Below are 19,438 nucleotides of genomic sequence, written 5' to 3' on the forward strand. Positions count from 1 at the left end.
AAGAGGAGGAAAACAAAGTCAGATATTTAGAAATAAGCTGTGGTTCACAACTCTTCTAAGAAACTTAAAAACAAAAGCTCTGGTAAACAAAATGCATGAACTTGGAGTGAAGAAGCTGGTGTAGCCCCCTCCAGGGCCCCAATAACTGGGTTTCCAAGGTGAATTCCAGGGGTGACCATAAATGATGACCGGTTCTCTGAGGACCACTCAAGATGTACCCTCAGTCACTGAGGGCTGAAACACAAGTAGGAGGAAACAGCAAAGTTGCAGTTGGACTCTGTTTTTCTCTTCATCTCCTATTTCACCCCCGCCACAAATTAAACAGGGAGTTAAGAAGGGAAACGAAAACTAAGAAAACGAAAACAGAAATTCAGGATAAACGACCCTGGGAGTGGTGCTGGAATGACTGCAACCACCTGGATGTCACTACAGAAATGCAGGGTGACTACCAGCGGAGCAAACCTCAGGTCTAGAACGTTCCTCCCATCCTATGTGTTTGTGTGCACAGGCACTCAGTCATGTCCACTCTTTGCGACCCCATAGACTGCAGCTCGCCAGGCTCCTCTGTCCATGGAATTTTCCAGGCAAGAATACTGGAGTGGGTTGCCATTTCCTACTCCAGGGCATCTTCCCAACCCAGGGATCGAACCTGTGTCTCTTTGTTTCCTGTGTTGGCAGGCAAATACTTTACCACTGTGCCACCTGGGAAGATGCCCTTCAGACAACAGACTCAACACTCTTACGATTCCCCTAAGCCAGCCCCCTGCAGCTTCTCCATGGCCCACGTGATCTCAGTGTGATCACATGAGGCCACAGAGGGTGAATGCGTGAGTTGGTGTCACACCCAGCCTTTCAAGTATGTGATGGTGGCTGTCCAGGTCTCCACTCCCAGGCCTGCAGCTGCTCCCCTCCAGCTCCTCTTCTGCATTCCGCCTTGTACCAGGACTCACTCCCCCACTCTGGGCTCTCGCCTCGAAACAGACTCCATGTGTTTACACCCCTTTAGAGGGGCCGGAAGCAAATAGAATATTCCAGACTGGTGCAGAAGAGAGAGGAACTGTTCACAGCCTCAGCCCTGGTGGGGAGAGCAAGCATGTTTCTGGGACTTCTACAATGAATGTATCTCAGTGGTTTATGGAGTGCTCACTGCTGGCTCACATGTAGCTGTCAGCCAAAGCCCAACACACAGTCCTTGAAGCTACTTCTCCTCTCATGCTTGTGGGACTGACTTTGCGGATCAAGTGACAGGATTTTACATTCGTCACTCACCTTTCTGGTGTGACTCATCATTCCTGCCTGACAAGTGTCTTTCTGGAATCCAACACCATCATTAAACACTTCCCTTATGACTTAGAGTAGTAAGTCGTTTTCCAGCCAAATTCCAGGTTATCACAAACCTCACTCAGATCAATGAAAGAAGGCAAGGAAGCAGCTGTTCTTGCTCCTCCATCCAACTCTCCCAACTTCTCCCTCTTCCCAAGATGAGGGGGATTCTTGGTAAGCTCTTGCCTGCCTGCCTGCCTACCTCTTAGATGGAAGGATACAAGGGAAATCAAAATCACCCAAGGCTGTGAAGAGGTATTTTTTTTTCCTTATTTTTTTTTGGCCATGCCACATGACATTTGGGACCATAGTTCCCCAACTAGGGATCAAACCTGGGCCCCCTGCAGTGGAAGCGTGGAGTCCTAACCACTGGACCACCAGGGAAGTCCCATCAAGAGGTTCTTAACCTTCAGTGCACAGACAAAGTTCAGGCTTCATGAAGGTACTGAAATGGGTCTACATACACTGTACAACTTTTTGTAGACCTGTGCTTTTCTGAAGAGAACACGCATAACTTTCTTCAGATTCTTAAAGAGATCTCGCTATCTTTATCCTAAAAGATTAAACACTGATAGAGGAAACCAAATACTAGCCCTTTCAGGCCCAGTAAGAATGTACTAGAATCAAATAGCTAAGACTTTTCAGAAACTGGTTGTTACAATGTAAAGGATTACAGACACTCATGGCCCAGAGCAGGGCTCTCAAACTTTGGCTCTTACACCAGCAACACCTGAAGGGTTTATTAAAATACAGACTGCCAGGCCTTATTCTCGGTAGGTCTGGGGCGGAGACCCTTGGTCATTTGCATTTCTAACAAATTCCCAGATGCTGCTGATAATGCTGGTCCTGGGAGCACACTTTGAAAACTATCACTCCACAGTTCTCTGGTTGCCATGGTGAACCACTGCTACCACCAGATATGTTGGGGAGGCAAAAAAGGTTGAAAACCAATGTTTCAGACTAATTCATTAACTGAATTAGAGGATATGCTTACCAGTTTTAGGCGTATACAATTGGATAAAACAAAAATCACAAAACACATAACATTAAAACTTCTACCAACAGATTTACTAATATGCTTTCTAACTGAAAAGCATCCACATGGGAGAAAGCAATAGAAAAAATATTCATACATATATGTACATTCTGAAGCATGGTTTCAAAAACACATCATCTCTCCAGACTGCACTAATAAGATTAGTAACTAATTTTCTGTCTTCCCAACCCATACACTACCCACTGCTAGGAAGAAGATGGCTCTGAAGTGGGAATCACTCTGGATAAATCTGGATAGAGACTATAGGACACATTCTGCCTTAGGAAGAACAGCCTCTTAGAGAAAATGTCCAACTAGAACAAAAATAGGATAACAAGTTACTCTTATTATCCATATTAGGTATAAACTGTATACCCGATATAATACTTCAGAAAAATGCATGCATTTTTCCTTTTACAATGGGCATGTAAATTATCTGCTGAGATTTAGCAAGTGACTATAAATTACAATAACAACAGGTCATTTCTAGGGCAGGTCTTTTTTTTTAAGAATTGATGGACTTTCAAAATTATTTGATCAAATCAATACATTTTAAATTTATTAGTATGTACTATTGCTAGGTGGGGAAACACCTGTAATTTAACATAAGAAAAAAGGGATCACAAAAGTGTGATTATAATATGCTCCCAATTTTGTGGGGAAAAATTACATATAAACGTCTTTGTTTTAAAGGAAACAAATAGTCACTGGGTCTTCACTGGGTAGTGGGATTACAAACTTTTTACCTTTTACTTTTCCAGAGTTTTCTATAACTAACTACACACTGCAAGGATGGTTTTGTCCTTGCTATATGGTGAGCTGACTTCCTGGTCCACAGGAGGGCATTTATATAACTACTGATCAACCATTACATGAACGGTCCTGACCCTCAGAGTAAGCTTCGGCTTCTCCTCCACCACCAAAAACTGACCATTCCTTTAAATCCTGACCCAAATGCCATCCTTTCACAAGTTCTTTTCAGGTCAACCTGGCAATTTAATCCTTCTCCTCCTCCTAACATTTTGTGCTGCTCTTCTGGCACCCTTCTTGTCTCTACCAGAGGTCTCAGCAGGCAGTAGGTGCTCAAATCCTTGTTTAGATGGTAGAGTTCCTAAGGCCAGGGAAGAGGTTTTGTTCATTTTAACTGTTCACTTGAGGTTGCCAAATATGTTGTATTTTTCTCATTCCATTGTACATTTGGCAACTTGTCATGATAATACCGGTATTTAATAGGGAAACCACTTTCAAATGCTTTGCCTTGTAGGAAGGGTAACATTACAATTTTGAAAACAGCAAATACTGTTGTTATATACCACTAATAATGGCCAGGTGGTATTCTTAAGTGGTTTAAGTGTATATATATCAACTCTTAATCCTCACAACAGGCTCACCAGGCAGGTTCTTTTACTATCTCCATTTTACAGGTGAGGAACCCAAGGTTCAGAGAAAGCCAAAAACTGGCCCAAAGTCACAGAGCTAACAAAGAACAGAGCTGGGAGGAAACCCAGAGTTCAGCTCCAGAACACGTGCTACAAGGATGGAAGGTGAGGAGGGGAAAACTTTGACATGTAGTATACACTACATACTGCCTGTCAATCAATGATCAATTATGGTTTCAAGAGTACATGCTCAGGGAATTCCCTGGCAGTCCAATGGTTGGGACTCTGCACTTCCACTGCTGGGGGCCCAGGTTTGATCCTTGGTTGGCGAACTAAGATCCCACAAGCCACATGGTGTGGACAAAAAGAGAAAAAAGAAAAATGAGGAAAGATCAGCCAATGAACACACTAGCACAATCTGGCAAAGGCTTTACATTTCATAAAAAAGGAATAAACAGGAACCTCTTTATAACAGACAGAATCTGAAAGTTCTTGGTGTCCTCTGAAGTAACTGCCTAATTATACTTAAATCATTTATCAGCTGCCCCCCACCCCAGAGTCAAAGCCCCATAACCTTCACTTGATTTTTCAACACACACACACCCCTGGGGGTCCTGGTCCACAAGGCCATCTTTCACTCCCAAAGAAACACCACCCACTAAGCTTCTCAACTGCCTCCCAGAGCCTATGGTAGGTAGAGGCACAGGGAAACAGTTTTATGACTATCTTGCATACCAAAATCCAAACAAAAACGATGGATAAATGATCCATGGCAGCACATCTCTCTGAGACAGATAAACTGAAACAAAATCGTCTACAATTTGTGTAAAGCTACCACTGAGGTCACTCATCTTACAGAGACCTGAAAGTCTGTTCACTCATCAAAATCATGTTTAACCAAAAATGAGCAGAAATGCAAATCAAGTGCAAAAGGACACTACCGCTCTTCATGGCCCAAGCCGCCTCTGTGAATATCTTCACACTGTGTTAAACGTTTCTGAAGCAGGGAGACCGACATCAGGAATTTTTATTCTTCCTACATGACAAGAAGGTACAGAAACCGCTGAAGACTACAGTCTTTCACCATACAACGTGCCCTTGAAAATTTCCTCCCTCTCACCTTCCATCCAGCCTGTCTTCCTTGAAATGATTTCCCTAAGGGGCCCAAGTGAAAAGGCAAGCTCTTGGGTCACATCTCTTTGCTGCAAAAGCTGGTGCTATATCGCCCAATTACACCATATGCTTTCTCCAGATAAGGACGGGGAGGAACTGAATTTAAGATGCAGAAGTAAGGAGATGCATAAAATGGCCACTTTTCCAGGATCCGTGACAGACAGGGCATACTTAAACATCAAAAGCATGGGACTAAAAGGATAATTAATGACGGCCGATGGATGAAGGAAATGAAACAATAAATACATTAAAGTTTTCCAGAGTGAGATACTATCAAGAATAATGAAACCTGACTCAAAGAATCCTCAGTTTCAATGTTAAAAAACAAAAATCTCGGCAAAACTGAAGTATTAAATTTGGTATTGTATTATTCAGCGAAAACAGCCGTCTTTGTTTCTTTTGCACTAGGGATCTACCCGCCTGCCTTCCCCTACCCACCCCACCCCACCCCACCCCACCCCACCCCCTTCCATCAACCGCAGTGATCTTGAAGGGAGCTGCAGAGACCTTAAGGAACGGAGATAACGGTCATAGGCAGAGGCCACGTTAGCCAAAACTCACCAGCCGAGCTCAGACCCGCCAGGTCGCCAGACTCCTTCCCAAGGCCCGGGTTCCCAGGCAGGCCGGGCTGGGGGCCTGGCCGGTCCCCGGGCCGCATCCGCCCACCGCAGGCCCACAAAGCCCGCGCGGACGCCGGGACTCGGCGCCTTCAACTTCCCTCCGACCTCGTTCCAGGCCGATTTTATGGGCTCAAGGTTGGACCCCCCCACTGCAGAAGGCCAAGAAGAGACTCCGCGGCGAGCCATGCCCAGATCCTTTACACAATAAAGGGATCCCGAAGCAAGGGCTGACCCTCCCCCCCAGCCGCCCTGCAGCAAGGCGCCCCCGCCACATTTCCCGCCTCGCCCCGCCAAGCCGCCCGGGCCTGGCCGGACGTCCACCCCCGGCCCCCGCCGCCCCCACAGAGCCGGGTCTGACGCCGCCCCTCCCGCCCTGCTCCCCCGGGACCAGCGGAGCCCGACCCTCCCCAAGCCCGCGGCCGGCTGCCCAGACCTTCACCCGCCGCGCGCTGCCCCGGCCGTGCGCAGCCCTGCCCTCGCGTCCCTCCACCCCGCAGGTCCAGGCGCGCCGCCCGCCTTCCGACCCCTCGGCGAACTCCGCACCGCGCTCCGGGTGCCGCAGCCGGCCTAAGCCACTCAGCAGCCCACCCAAGGGCCCTTCCCGTCCAGCGCTCCCCCCACCCCCAATCGGGATTGCGCTTTCCAGCCCGCCCCAAGACTCCCTGCCCTCCTGAGAAACAGGCAAAGACTCGTGGGATCCCCAGGTACCCCCACTAGAGCACGAGGTCCCCCCAAACTGCGCCGCAATGATCCCGAACGCCGAGTTACCAGGTCCGCATATGCCCACCCGCAGATCTCCATCCCCAGTCCCCCAGGGGCAGTCCTCCCGCACCCCCAGGCCCTCATCCCCGCAGGAGTCTCTCACTCTCAAGGACCTCGGACCTCGTTCCCCGCCCCTCCAGGGGTCTCTCCACCCACTGGGGTCCCGTTCCCCGCCACCACCCCGCAATGTCCTTCCTCACAGGAATCTACGGCCCCCACAGCACAAACCCTCCGCCCAGAGTCCCTTCTGTCTTCCCCAGCTGCCGCTTCGCTTCCGTCCTCGCCCTCCAGAGCCGCCAAGGATCCTTTCCCCCACCACAAACCGTCCCCGGTCTCCGGTCGCCGGTCTCGGACCCGGGCAACCGCACCTCTCACCTTCAGCCGAAGATGGTGGCGCCGGCGCACGTCCCCAGCCGCGACCACAGAACCGGCGCTTCAGTCCCAAACCCACCGCTGCCTCCGCCGGGCTCCTTTAGCACTGCTACTCCGGGCTGCCCCACCCACTCCCACCCTCATTGGGCCAGCTCCACGCCCGTCACCACCGCCCCCAGACCCACTGGTCCGTTTGCGCGCCCATCTCCAAGGGAAGACGTTAGCAACCCGAACGAAGCTACCTTCCCGAGGTCCGTTCCCTCCACCCACCTGAAACGATGCTCATTGGCTTCCGCTCCCAGCCCAGGCGGCCGAGGCCCCCATACTATAGGCTAAGCCGCACGTCCATCAGAGATTCCGGGAGGTGCGGCCGGGGCAGTCGTGGGTGATTGGCTGGCTAGGGCAGAGATGGACAGCTGGGACTGGCAGGGCGTCCCGCGATCCCGCGGGGCAGTGGGTGCGGACCCCGCAGCGGCTTTGGCTGTGCGACGGCCGGGCAGGTGTGCCCGCGGCCAGAGCCCCGAGCTCCGCCTGGACGCTCCACGCCCTGGCGTCGGGCCGCCGCGGCAGCCCAGTCCGGAGCCTCGCCGCCCCCTCTGCCTGTCGCAGCCGGCGTGTCCCACAGTGGGACCGGCTTCCACCGCCGAGTCGCGGGCTCCCGGCGCTGCCTGCAGGGGCGGGGCTGGAGCGCGGTCCAGAGGCCTGACGTCACCCCCGGGGCTGCGGGGAGTGGGGGCCACGGCTCTGCGGCTCACCTGCAGTGGGGGAGGGGAACCAGGGCTCGGGCTGCGGTTTTGCCCATGCGCACCAGCTGCGGGAGTGGGGCGGGCGGGAAGACAGACCTCGCCTGCCGTCGGCGGTGGGCCTTCAGGGTCCTGTCGCGACCTCGGGCCCGGGCTGACCCTGCCTAGGTCCGCTCAGCGCCGGCCGCCGGGTTTGCTAGAGGAGAGGCCTCCCTACCCAGACGCCTGGCTGGGCTGAGATTCCAGAATATTGAGAAGGGAACCCACCTTGGGAAAACGACTTCACGTCCTTCATTCCTTCGTTACTTCCTTCTTTTTTTTAGTATACAGCTCCCTACATGAGAGAGGCTATGAGGAGGTTCTGCTGGACTCTCTTATCCCTCAGGGCCTATTAACTTTTCAAAGGCCTTGTAAAAAACGTTTGAGACCTGAAGAAAAAAATTTTAAAGGTTCCAAAATAAGGAAAGGCAACTAGAAAAATCCGAGTTAATATTTAATGAAATGTCTGCAATATCTAATCAACTGCGACACGACCCTAATTATATATAAATATAATAAAGTTTAGGTAAGTCACAAGAATAAAATCATTTAGTCTTAAAAAATTTGAAATTTGCAAAATCTTTTCCAAAAAGTTTTTATAGCAAGATGTTACTTCATGTTCAATAAGGATGCATTTTAATATTTACGACATGATGTATGTAAGTGGCTAAGCCTAGGAAACTTCCAGTCTGGTAAAAGGTGAATAAAGCAAAAAAAACAAGGCAGGAAATGATGAGGAGGGGTTGGTAGAATTCAGAGACAATTTCAAGGCAGCTGAATGCAGAGTCCTTCCTGGGGAAGTCAGAATCGGGTCCTGTATTGTCCTTTGTCCTAGCGCATCTGGTCCCCCACCCCCACCTGCCTGCTGGAGTAAGCTGCCCCTTGTCCAGGTGTCTTGTGACTTGGCTCCATGAAGTCTGTCCTTAATGTAGCCTGCACATGGAGTACAAGTTAACTGTATGTAGTATGTGACAAGTATTCCTCTCCTGAATTAAAAAATAAACTTTTTACAGAAGACCAAACACTCCATTTCTAACGCCTGAGTCTCAGCTTTGCCAGCCACTGAAGTAATTTCTGAGTGCACATAGCATTCACACACACAAACCACCCCACCAGCCACCAAGTCTGTGATTTCCCATAATTATAAAACAAAGTCAGTGGACCATCAGAAGAGGAGGCCAGGAAGCTCAGCTCAACAGAATTCAGCATCACAAAGACGTCAGTCTCAATGAGAAATCAATAATAAAAAGGCTTTCCAGAAATTCCCTGGCAGTCCAGTGGTTAGGACTTGGGAGTGTTCACTGCCAGAGCTCAGGTTCGAACCCTAGTCAGGTAACTAAGATCCTATAAGTTACATGGCTCAGCCAAAAACAAAAACACTGTCCCCTAATGTGTCTCTGGGTTTCCCAGGTAGCACTTCAGTAAAGAATCAGCCTGCCAATGTAGGAAACTCAGGTTTGATCTCTGGGACAGGAAGATCCCCCAGCATAAGAGATGGCAGCCCACTCCAGTATTCTTGCCTGGAGAATTCCATGGACAGAGGAGCCTGGCAGGCTACAGTCCACAGAGTCACAAAGAGTCAGACATGACTTAGCACACATTCGTGCACACAAAATTATCTCTAGCCATGGCATCTCTCCAGCCTTGGGGCTTTACATTTTCAACTGTCTGCTAGGTGTCCCTACCTGGATTGGAGGACAACTGCAAAAGCAGTAAGTCCAAAACTTATCTTCTTCCCACATCCACTTCATCTCACCCAAATTCTTTTTTTTCCCAACTTCCCTTTGTTTTTTAATACAACCAACCTTGAAACCACTTCGATTCCTTCCTCTCCCTTGCTCCCACACTGTGTTCCCCTCCACCTCGATCAGCTAGCCAGCCAGGCTCTTCAGATTCCAATCTTACCCCGAGTAGCTCCATCCCAGAATCTGTTGCTGTTTTGAACAGGAAAACACAGGATTTAGGAACACATAGACCTGGCTTTAAATCCATCTCTGCCACTGGTTGTTGTTTAGTCGCTCAGCTGTGTCCAGCTCTTTGTGACCCCATGGACTGTAGCCCACAAGGCTCCTCTGTCCTTGGGATTCTCCAGGCAAGCATACTGGAGTGGGTTGTCAATTCCTTCCCCATGGTACCTTCCCAACCCAGGAATGGAACCCACATCTTCTGCTTGGCAGGCAGATTCTTTGCCACTGAGCCACCTGGGAATCCCCACCAGAGTTTTAATCTTTGACAAATTCCTTAACCTCATCTCTCAAAAGAGGGTACAAATATATACCTAAAGGACTCATTCAATTCATATGTAATAGGTTGATTTACTGGGGAAAAAAGCATGGTGTTATGAACATATCGATGAAAATGGTTTTTCCCCCTAGTCTACAAGTTCATTACAAAAGAGTAAGAAATCTTTGTCCTCTCTCCATAATAATTTTTGCTGGCAGTCTAGGCTACTTTTACCCCCAAAAGAAAAAGGTCACAGGCCATTGTTTTGCAGAGTCCAAGCCATAAGTCCAAACTCATTCACTGATGACAGTTCCAATGAACCTGGTTTGTTCTAAGCTGTTTTGTTCCATCTGTACAAGGCTGATATGAAGCATTTTTAAAATAAATCTGAGTGAATTCCAACACTTAATAATCAAGAGCTATCCAACATCATTAGCCATTTGGGAAATGCAAATCAAAACCACAATGAGATACACTTCACACCCACTGAAATGACTATAATCAAAAAGGCAGACAATAACAAATGTTGGTGAGGATGCAGAGAAACAGGAACTCTCAGCGATTTCTGGCAGGAATGTAAAGTGGTGTAGCTACTCTGGAAAACAGTTTGCCAATTTCTTTTAAGTTAAACATGAATGTACTGGACTTCCTTGGTGGTCCAGTGGTAAAGAATCCACCGGCCAATGCAGGGGATACAGGTTCGATCCCTGGTCCAGGAAGATTCCACATGCTGGGGGGCAACTAAGTCTGTGCACTACAAGTACTGAAGCCCATCCACCCTAGAGTCCACGCTCTGCAGCACTAGAAGCCACCACTATGAGAAGCCTGTGCACTGCAACTAGAGAAAGCCTGCAGGCAGCAGTGCAGCCAAAAGTAAATAACAAAGACAAAAACCAAAAACCCCAGAAACATACCATATAACTCACAATTCTATCCTTAGATATCTACCAGAAAAACCAAAAACAAAAGTAAATATATACGGACACAAAAATTTGTACATAAATGTCCATAGCAGCATTATTCATGATAGCAAAAAAAAAGGAAAGTCCATCCACTGGTAAATGGGTTGACAAAATGTTGTACACCCACACAATGGAATACTGTTCAGCAATAAAAAGAAATAAACTACAGATTCATGCAGCAACAGGGATGAACCTTGAAAGCATGCTCAGTGAAAGAAGTCAGACAGGGAAACCACATACTGTATTATTCCATTTATATGAAATGTCCCCCAAAGGCAAAGCTCTAGAGACAAAAAGTAGAACATTAGCTGCCCGGGGTGAGGGCTGCGGTGAGGAGAAGGGAGGACAGTACAGGGATTAACAGTAAATATACACGTGGGATCTTATTGTGACGATGAAAGCGTTATAAAATTGATTTATGGTGATGGTTACACAACTGGATAAATTTACCAAAAAGTCTATTTTATGGGATTCCCAAGTGGCTCAGTGGTAAAGAATCCACCTGCCAATGCAGGAGACGAAGGAGACACAGGTTCTGTCCCAGGGTCGGGAAGATCTCCTGGAAAAGGAAATGGCGACCCATGCCAGTACTCCTCCCCGGAAAATTCCATGGACAGAGGAGCCCAGTGGGCTACAGTCCAGGGGGTTGCAAAGAGTTGGACATGACTGAGCACGCACACACACTGAATTTTATACTGTAAATTACATGATTTGAAAAATATACCTTAACAGGTAATGTTTTAAGAAAAAAAAAGTTATCTCGTGAAAATTCAGATTTCTGGCTTCCCTTGAAAACATGGAAGATCTGGAAATTCAGCACCCATTGGCTGGTGCCTGAGTTGCTGCTCATTTTTAAACAAAGCCTGTGTTCCAGAGCATGCCTCAGTCGCCACCACTCCCTCTAGTCTCTTAAAGCCAACCTGCCTTATTCACTGACATTCTTTGCTTGGTCTTTTTAGGTGTCTATGCGTTTTTAGCTCCTATTATGCCTGTCAAGGGATTTCATGTCAGATCATTCCAGAGAGATAAGAGGAAAGGTGGTGTTTTTGAGTTAAAGAGCTGTTCCCCTGCAAGAGGCGAAGGCATAGGAGATTTGTGGCATCCATGAGAAGGGGTTCCCTTTCAACATGCTTCCTGGAAGAGGTAGGACTTCCAGGCAGAGGTTACTCCACTGACCACCTCACAGCCCACTCAGGGCAACAATTCCTGACTGATAAGGATGGGCGCTCAACTATGGCATCTTGAAACAGAAGGAGGAATAATTAAAAACAAACAAAAATCTCTAATGAGTTGAGAAAGAGGAACTTTCCAGAATTTTCTTGGGCCCCTTAAGTGCTGGAGTTTTGGGGGGAGACAGAAGAGTCGGCTGAAAATGACTAATTTAAGACATCTCACCAACCACACAGGATAGGGCTAACTCACATTTGATTTTAGAAAAACAAAGGCATGATAGTCCTTGCATCCCAATGTCTTGGAATAAGTCATACCTGTAACAAATGCTTTTTGTGTCTGGGGGTGATGCCCATTGCTGTGGAGACGTCCGTATCAACAGGCAGGGTCCCTATCCTGAAGGGGACACAGTTTAGCTGGAAATAAAAGCAAATTGGCAAATGATTGTAAAACAGCAGGGGTTTTTAATCTGAAGTGCATGGAAACCTAAAGAGTTTTAAGGGTTTTATAAAATCTCTAAAATTACATGCAAAATGTATTGTGTTCTCCCCACCACCACCCCCTCAGGGAGAAGATGTACAGTTTTTAGTAGACTCTCATAGAACACTCTGATCCAAAAAGTTTGCAAGAATGCAATATAGAATTAAGTACTACATCAAGTATAGTGAGATCTAGGGACACATAAGAGGGTCACTTAACCCAGAATGGTGGCAGGGGTGGGCATCAGGAAAGTTCCAGAAGGTCTTCTTAGAGACAGTAATTTTGAAATTATAATCTGAAGAAGGCAGCACTAACCAGACCAACAGAGGAGAATAATGCTTTCAGAGAAAAATAGCACAGAGAAGAGACAGTACAGGGCTTTCCAAGCTCAGAAAAAAAGCTCACAGCAGAGCACTGCTACAGCAAAGCAAACAAGTGTGAAGGAGTGTGAAATACAGGGCTGAGGAGGTAGGCAGGGGCCAGATGGGAGGTGTAGACCAGGAAATGGAATTTAGATTTTATCCGGAGGACAGTGGGGAACTATGGGAGAGGTTTCATCTGACGAGTAAAATGACCAAGCTTGTGTTTCTTTCAGGATTCCTTTGGTTATAACACAGAGAATGGATCAAAGTTGGGGGCGGGGCAGGGGCAGTTAAGAGGCTGCTGCCACAAACAGTCCAGCGAGAGATGATGGTGACTTGGTCGAAGCAGCCCGCAAAGATGTGGTCAGATTGTGGTGATTGCTCTTGCAAAGGATAAGGGAGATATTTCAAGTGCCAAACCAACACATGAAGATATAAAAGTGCTTTAACGTGTGTGAGGATATCTTCAAGTGCCTGGTGGTGGTTTAGTCATTCAATCCTATCCGGCTCTTGCGACCCCATGGACTGTGGCCCACCAGGCTCCTCTGCCCATGGAATTTTCCAGGCAAGAATCCTGGAGTGGGTTGCCATTTACTTCTCCATTTCCTTCCTGACCCAAAGATCGAACCCAGGTCTTCTGCACTGCAGGCAGATTCTTTAGCGACTGAGGTTCAAGTTACTAGCACATTATAAACTCATTCCCTTCCTCCATTTTCTCATGGCCCCCTGAATTAAAAACAAGCCCTCACTGCTTCCTGTACACACACTTATAAAAGCACCTATATAAACCTTCTTGTATGTTTTCATCTCTATCCCTGTATCCCCCTTCGAAACCACTGCTGTCCAGCACAAGTAGAATGGAAGCCACCAGTGCAAGCCACATATATAAGTTTAAACTTTCTAGGGGCTACATTTTAAAGGTAAAGCAAAATAATTGATTAGTTGTAATAACATATTAACCCAATACAAAAAGAATATTACATTTCAACATATTGATTAAGAAATCGCTAATAGGATATTTCACATTCTTTTTCTTGTGCTAAGTGTTTAAAATCTGATGTCTCTTGTGGACATACAGCACATCTCATTTCAGGCTGGCCACAAGAAAATGGCAACCTACTTCAGTATCTTGCCTGGAGAATCCCATGGACAGAGAAGCCTGGAGGGCTACAGTCCATTGGGTTGCAAAAGAGTCAGACACAACTGAGCGATTAACACTACATATAAGTGCTGGAGAGCTACATGTGTCTGGTGGCTTCTATAGAGGACCCTACAGGGATAGACTGTGAACTTGCAGCCAAGGTCAATGTTTTCAGCTGTATCCCAGTAACTAGCTCAGTGACTGATACGGAGCAGATGCTTAGTAAACGCCTGTTGAATAGAAAGATGGAGGGATGAATGGGGAGATCCTTTCCAGCTTTCCAGATGTCATTTGAGCTGAGCCTGAATCCCAGTCACCTTCCCAGGGCTTCTCTGGTGGCTCAGCTGGCTCCGCTGGAAAAGAATCTGCCTGTAATGAGGGAGACCTGGGTTCAATCCCTGGGTTGGGAAGATCATCTGGAAAAGGGAAAGGCTACCCACTCCAGTATTCTGGCCTGGAGAATTCCATGGACTGTATAAGTCCATGGGGTTGCAAAGAGTTGGACACAACTGGGCGACTTTCAGTTCACTTCACTTTAATCCCAATCAGGATAGCAGCAGTAGAGGATAGTGGACTGACTGCAAGGGCAAGAATGCAAGGAACTGAAGCACGGACAAGGAAAAGTGATACCAGGACACAGTGGGAAGTAACAGCATTTGACTAAAGTACAGAATACCTGCTGCAGAAAAGGCGAGAAGTGATCCTGAAGGTTCCTGGAAGCTGACACTGGAATGCTATACACATCTGGGGATTTCCAAGCTGCCAGTGTAATTGCCATCAGTAAATATTTAAGGGACAAATGAAAAGAGAGAGAAGAGGAAAAGAGAGGGCAGCAGGAAAGAGACAAGGAAGCAAAAAAGAAAGGGAAGAGACAGCAAAGTGCTAACGACTGCTGGTGTGAATGTTGGCAAATCACAAACAATAGGCAAATTTCTTAAAGGATCCAGGTTGTCTCAGTGGAAAGAGGAACAGGTTACTGGAGTGTTTGCAAACAGCTGGAGAAGTCTGAAGTCTGGTGAGTGGTTAGAGATGAAAACAGGGTCATTGGTCTCAAGAATATCTGTGGTCCCTGGTGGGAAGGTGAGGGAGTTACATGTTGGTACAGAGAATCCCAGTTTGAAACCAAGCCTTGGGGCTTCCCTGGTGCCTCACTGGTAAAGAATCTGCCTGCTAATGCAAGAGACATGGGTTCGGTCCCTGGTTCAGCTTCCTGAACAGGAAGCTGCAGAGTAACTAAGCCCATGCGCCACAATTATTAAGCCTGTGCTCTAGAGCCCTGGAGCTGCAACTATTGAGCCCATGTGACCTCAGCTACTGAAGCCTGTGAGCCCTAGAGCCCTATGCTCTGCAACAAGAGAAGCCACCGCAATGAGAAGCCCCTGCAATGAGAAGCCTGCCCACCACAACTAGTGAGTAGCCCCTGCTTGCCACAACTAGAGAAAAGCCCCAAAAGCAATGAAGAGCCAGCACCATCATGAGTAAATAAATAAGAAATCAAGCCTGATTGCTATTATATGACAGAATTATTGCCACCTCTGCCTTAAGCAGCCAGGCCTGGTTTGCATTGCTCCTACTTACCAGGTGAAGAGAAAAATCAAGAAATTACCCTGGATTTGCTAAAAATGGATGTGATTCTTAGGGGTAAAAAAAGCACGTGGGCCTCTCATTGGAGGTTGTTTTAAAAATCCAAATCACAGGACCTGGGACTTCCATGGTGGGCCAGTGGTTAAGACTCTACATTTCCACTCCAGGAGAATCTGGTTCAATCCCTGGTTGGGGAATTAAGAACCCACTAGCCTCGAGGGGCAGCAAAAAAAAAAAAAAAAAATCCTGCCTGATACTGGGTACGTCCTTAATCTCTCTAAGCCTTGATTTCAGTTCAGTTCAGTTCAGTTCAGTCACTCAGTCATGTCCGACTCTTTGCGACCCCATGAATCGCAGCACACCAGGCCTCCCTGTCCATCACCAACTTCCGGAGTTCACTCAGATTCACGTCCATCGAGTCAGTGATGCCATCCAGCCATCTCATCCTCGGTCGTCCCCTTCTCCTCCTGCCCACAATCCCTCCCAGCATCAGAGTCTTTTCCAATGAGTCAACTCTTCTCATGAAGTGGCCAAAGTACTGGAGTTTCAGCTTTAGCATCATTCCTTCCAAAGAAATCCCAGGGCTGATCTCCTTCAGAATGGATTGGTTGGATCTCCTTGCAGTCCAAGGGACTCTCAAGAGTCTTCTCCAACACCACAGTTCAAAAGCATCAATTCTTTGGTGCTCAGCTTTCTTCACAGTTGTGTTCAACTCTTTGCGACCCCATGAATTGCAGCATGCCAGGCCTCCCTGTCCATCACCAACTCCCGGAGTTCACTCAGACTCATGTCCATCGAGTCAGTGATGCCATCCAGCCATCTCATCCTCGGTCGTCCCCGTCTCCTCCTGCCCCCAATCCCTCCCAGCATCAGAGTCTTTTCTTTACTGTTGTGCAAAACAGGAGAAACAATACCTACTTAGTAAGGTAGCTACAAGGCTTAGATACAGTGAGGTAACACTGGTAAAGGTCTTGGCACAAATTACCCCTCAGTAGTGTTAACTCTTTGTCATGTGTGAGTGCAGTTGCTTCAGTTATGTCCAACTCTTTGCAACCCTATGGACTGTAACCCGCCAGGCTCCTCTGTCCATGAGATTCTCCAGGCAAGAATACTGGAGGGTGTTGCCATGCCCTCCTCCAGTGGATCTTCCCAACCCAGGCCTTGAACCTGAGTCTCCCACATTACCGGTGGATTCGTTACCCACTGAGCCATCTGGGAAGCCCATTACTCTTTATTATTATCATGCTATATTCATTAGCAGTATCATTATCCTTTTGACAAGACTTATACACAGCCTTTCAGAGGATGCTTATAGTGTTCCATTATTTTCTCTAGATGTGTATTCATTCCGTTGCATTATTAGCCTTGCATATCTTTGAAATTCTCCACAACATAAAATTCAAATATTATTTTTGTTGATGATTTCTACTGAAAGGGCTAGATTCTAAGGAAATGAAATGAGATCCTGGAGAAATATAAAAAATTATTTGGCTTTGATTTTCACAATCCTGCATAATCTGATCTCAACCAACCTTCTTAAATTCATCTTGCCTGCCCCATCACAGCTGTTTCTCCTAATAATCACCTCTCCTGGGCCTTCTCCATCTGCCTTTTTTTTTCCTGGCCATCTTCTCCCTTTTGCTTATGCTATTTTCCATTGGACAGCACTTTCTCCACAAATCCACCTGGACAAGTCCTCCCAGGAGGGGAGCCCTGTTGAAGCTCTTCAGTGTGAGAAACACCACTGAGCAGCTCGAGCAAAGGCCCTCGTTCTCTTCAATTTTAGACTCAAGTTTCACAGTCATGCAGCGTTTTTGGCACATTCGGAAAGGGTGGTTCCTTCTCTGCCTTTAGATGTTCTTATGAGAGGAGATTTCCCAATTTCCTTCTATTGAAAGCACTGATGGGTGTGAGGCCACTGATAATAACACCATTCTCCACACCAGGTATATGAAAGTCAGCTGGCAGGAAACAGAGGACCACCCAGGAAGCCCGCTTCCTCAGACGAGCTCCAGAGACTGCAGATGCCCTTCAGGTGGAGGTGTGGGAATCACAGAATCTAGACCTCGAGGATCAGAAGAGCCCGGTACCCTGTGTTCTCCTGCTCAACACGGTGAGCATCCTCTGCCCAGACCCACACTTTCACCGGCAGGAACTGGCACTGGTCTGGTTTCTCTCTCTTCATGGCCACATGAACAGGCTGTAGAAGCCACCCGGTCACCGTTTCACAGATGACATATGGAGTCAGGGACTTGCCCAGTAGCACAGAGCCAATCAGTGCAGAGCCAGGACTCAGCCCTCCGTCACCTGCCCACGCTCCATCCAGGACTTTGTGTGTGTCATCGTTGTCAGCCGTGGCCATTTTGTGGTGCACCTACTGTGTGCAGCAGAAAAGAACACAGAGCATCTCAAGAAGGGTTGTGGAATTCAGAAGGTGCTAGTGTGTTTAGTGGGGCAAGGGGGACAGGTTGGGGAGGAGTGGGAAAGAGCTCATGGAGACAGGCTGATTCTCAGCTTGGACAGAAGTAGGGAGGGAATGGCCCGGGGCATCAAGATAACAGGGACTTCCCTGGTGGTCCAGTGGCTAAGACTCCATGCTCCCAAGGGAAGGGGCCTGGCTTCGATCCCTGGTCAGGGAACTAGATCCCACATGCCACATGCAACTGAGAATTCACGTGCTGCAACTAAAAGGTTCTGAATGCTGAAACTAAAGATCCCACAGTGAAGACTGAAGATCTGTGCACTGCAACTAAGACCAGCCAAATAAATAAATAAGGTAATAGGGAGACAGAGCTAGAAACCTACGGAAGATTTAAGTAAAGGTGTGCCCTTCCTCCCCCAAAGCACCCATTCACAAGTCATGGAGACAGCCAGCTACCTTCTCTACCTGTCAGCCTGTGAAAACACCTAAAACTCTTTCCACGTCCCCGGATGAAGGGCCAGAGGCCTCAGGCTCAAGCTAAAGAAGGTACTATCTAGATAACATGGGTATCGGCAGGGAATATGCAGCAGAATGATCATACAGAGATGCTTTGGAGACACAGCCTGAGTCCAAATCCCGGCTCAGTGGTGACTTGACCTTGGACAAGTCACTGAAGCTCTCCAGGTCTCCCTCTCCTCCCTCCTTGTAGCAGTCATGACCTGAGTTCTGGAACTGCTGCACACAGAGTGATAAGCATGGTGCCTGGCACACAGGTGACCGCTTAGAAGATGGCAGCTGTTATTCTGGTCCTTTGCTCCTTGGTCTCCCTCCTCCTGGCTGCTGAGTCAACAGGAAGTTGGCCTGTAGACAAGAGAGCTCCCCGGAACATACCTGGAGTCGAGACCTAGTCAAAGGTTTTCTCTCCTCATGGCCACATCTTTCATTTCGGGGGAAATCTGGAAGAGCTAAATTGGGAACGGAAAATTTGCATCTGACGAAAGGTATGTGCAAACACATGTTTGCAAATGAGGTCAAGGTTTCAAAATACCCCTTCTCTGACAGATGAGTCAAGCCCCACACAGTGGTCTTACTATTTACCACGCATGACGGCACGTTCCCTCAGAGACTGATAGCGTCGTCTGCCAGGAGTTATATCGGAAGGAGTTACTCATTGGAAAATGTGGCTGCCTTGCCCAGACTGAGATCTGAACTTGGACTTCCAGGGATTTCACCCAAAATAAGCTGAATTCCTCAGTTATAACTGTCAAAGAAACAGAGCCAAGGAATCTGTGCGCCAGACCAGCGCCAGTTCCTGCTGGGAGAAGTGTGGGTCCGGGCAGGGGATGCTCACAGTGTTGATCGGGAGAACACAGGGCACCAGGCTCTCCTGACCCTCACGGCATCTGTCATTACTGCCTGGGACTGTGGCCAGTTGGTCATCACTTGTCCTTGATTGAGTTATCCCCTACTGCCTCGGGAACTATTTTATGATCACCTAACAATAATAGCAAACAACTGTTTAGCACTGATTGTCTTCCAGACACTGTGCCAGGTGCCTTACATGTGTCATCTCGAGTCATCCTTCCAACACTCCTGTGAAATAAGTATTACTATATAGAGCAAGTAGGTCAACAAGTGAGATGTATG

At 47.7% G+C, this 19,438-nt stretch overlaps 1 protein-coding gene across 2 annotated transcripts in view; it reads right to left on the reverse strand.

The window, feature by feature from the left end:
• MYH10 (myosin heavy chain 10) overlaps positions 1-6,732 on the reverse strand; it is a 121,238-nt gene extending 114,506 nt beyond the window's left edge. For both annotated transcript variants that reach the window (XM_068976678.1, XM_068976677.1), the window contains exon 1: positions 6,669-6,732. The gene's annotated coding sequence lies outside the window, so the exon portion shown is untranslated. The remainder of the gene's footprint in view (positions 1-6,668) is intronic.
• Positions 6,733-19,438: the final 12,706 nt, after the last annotated feature.

The sequence above is a fragment of the Capricornis sumatraensis genome, chromosome 8 (genome assembly GCF_032405125.1).
Source record: "Capricornis sumatraensis isolate serow.1 chromosome 8, serow.2, whole genome shotgun sequence".
Taxonomy (NCBI): Eukaryota; Metazoa; Chordata; class Mammalia; order Artiodactyla; family Bovidae; genus Capricornis; species Capricornis sumatraensis.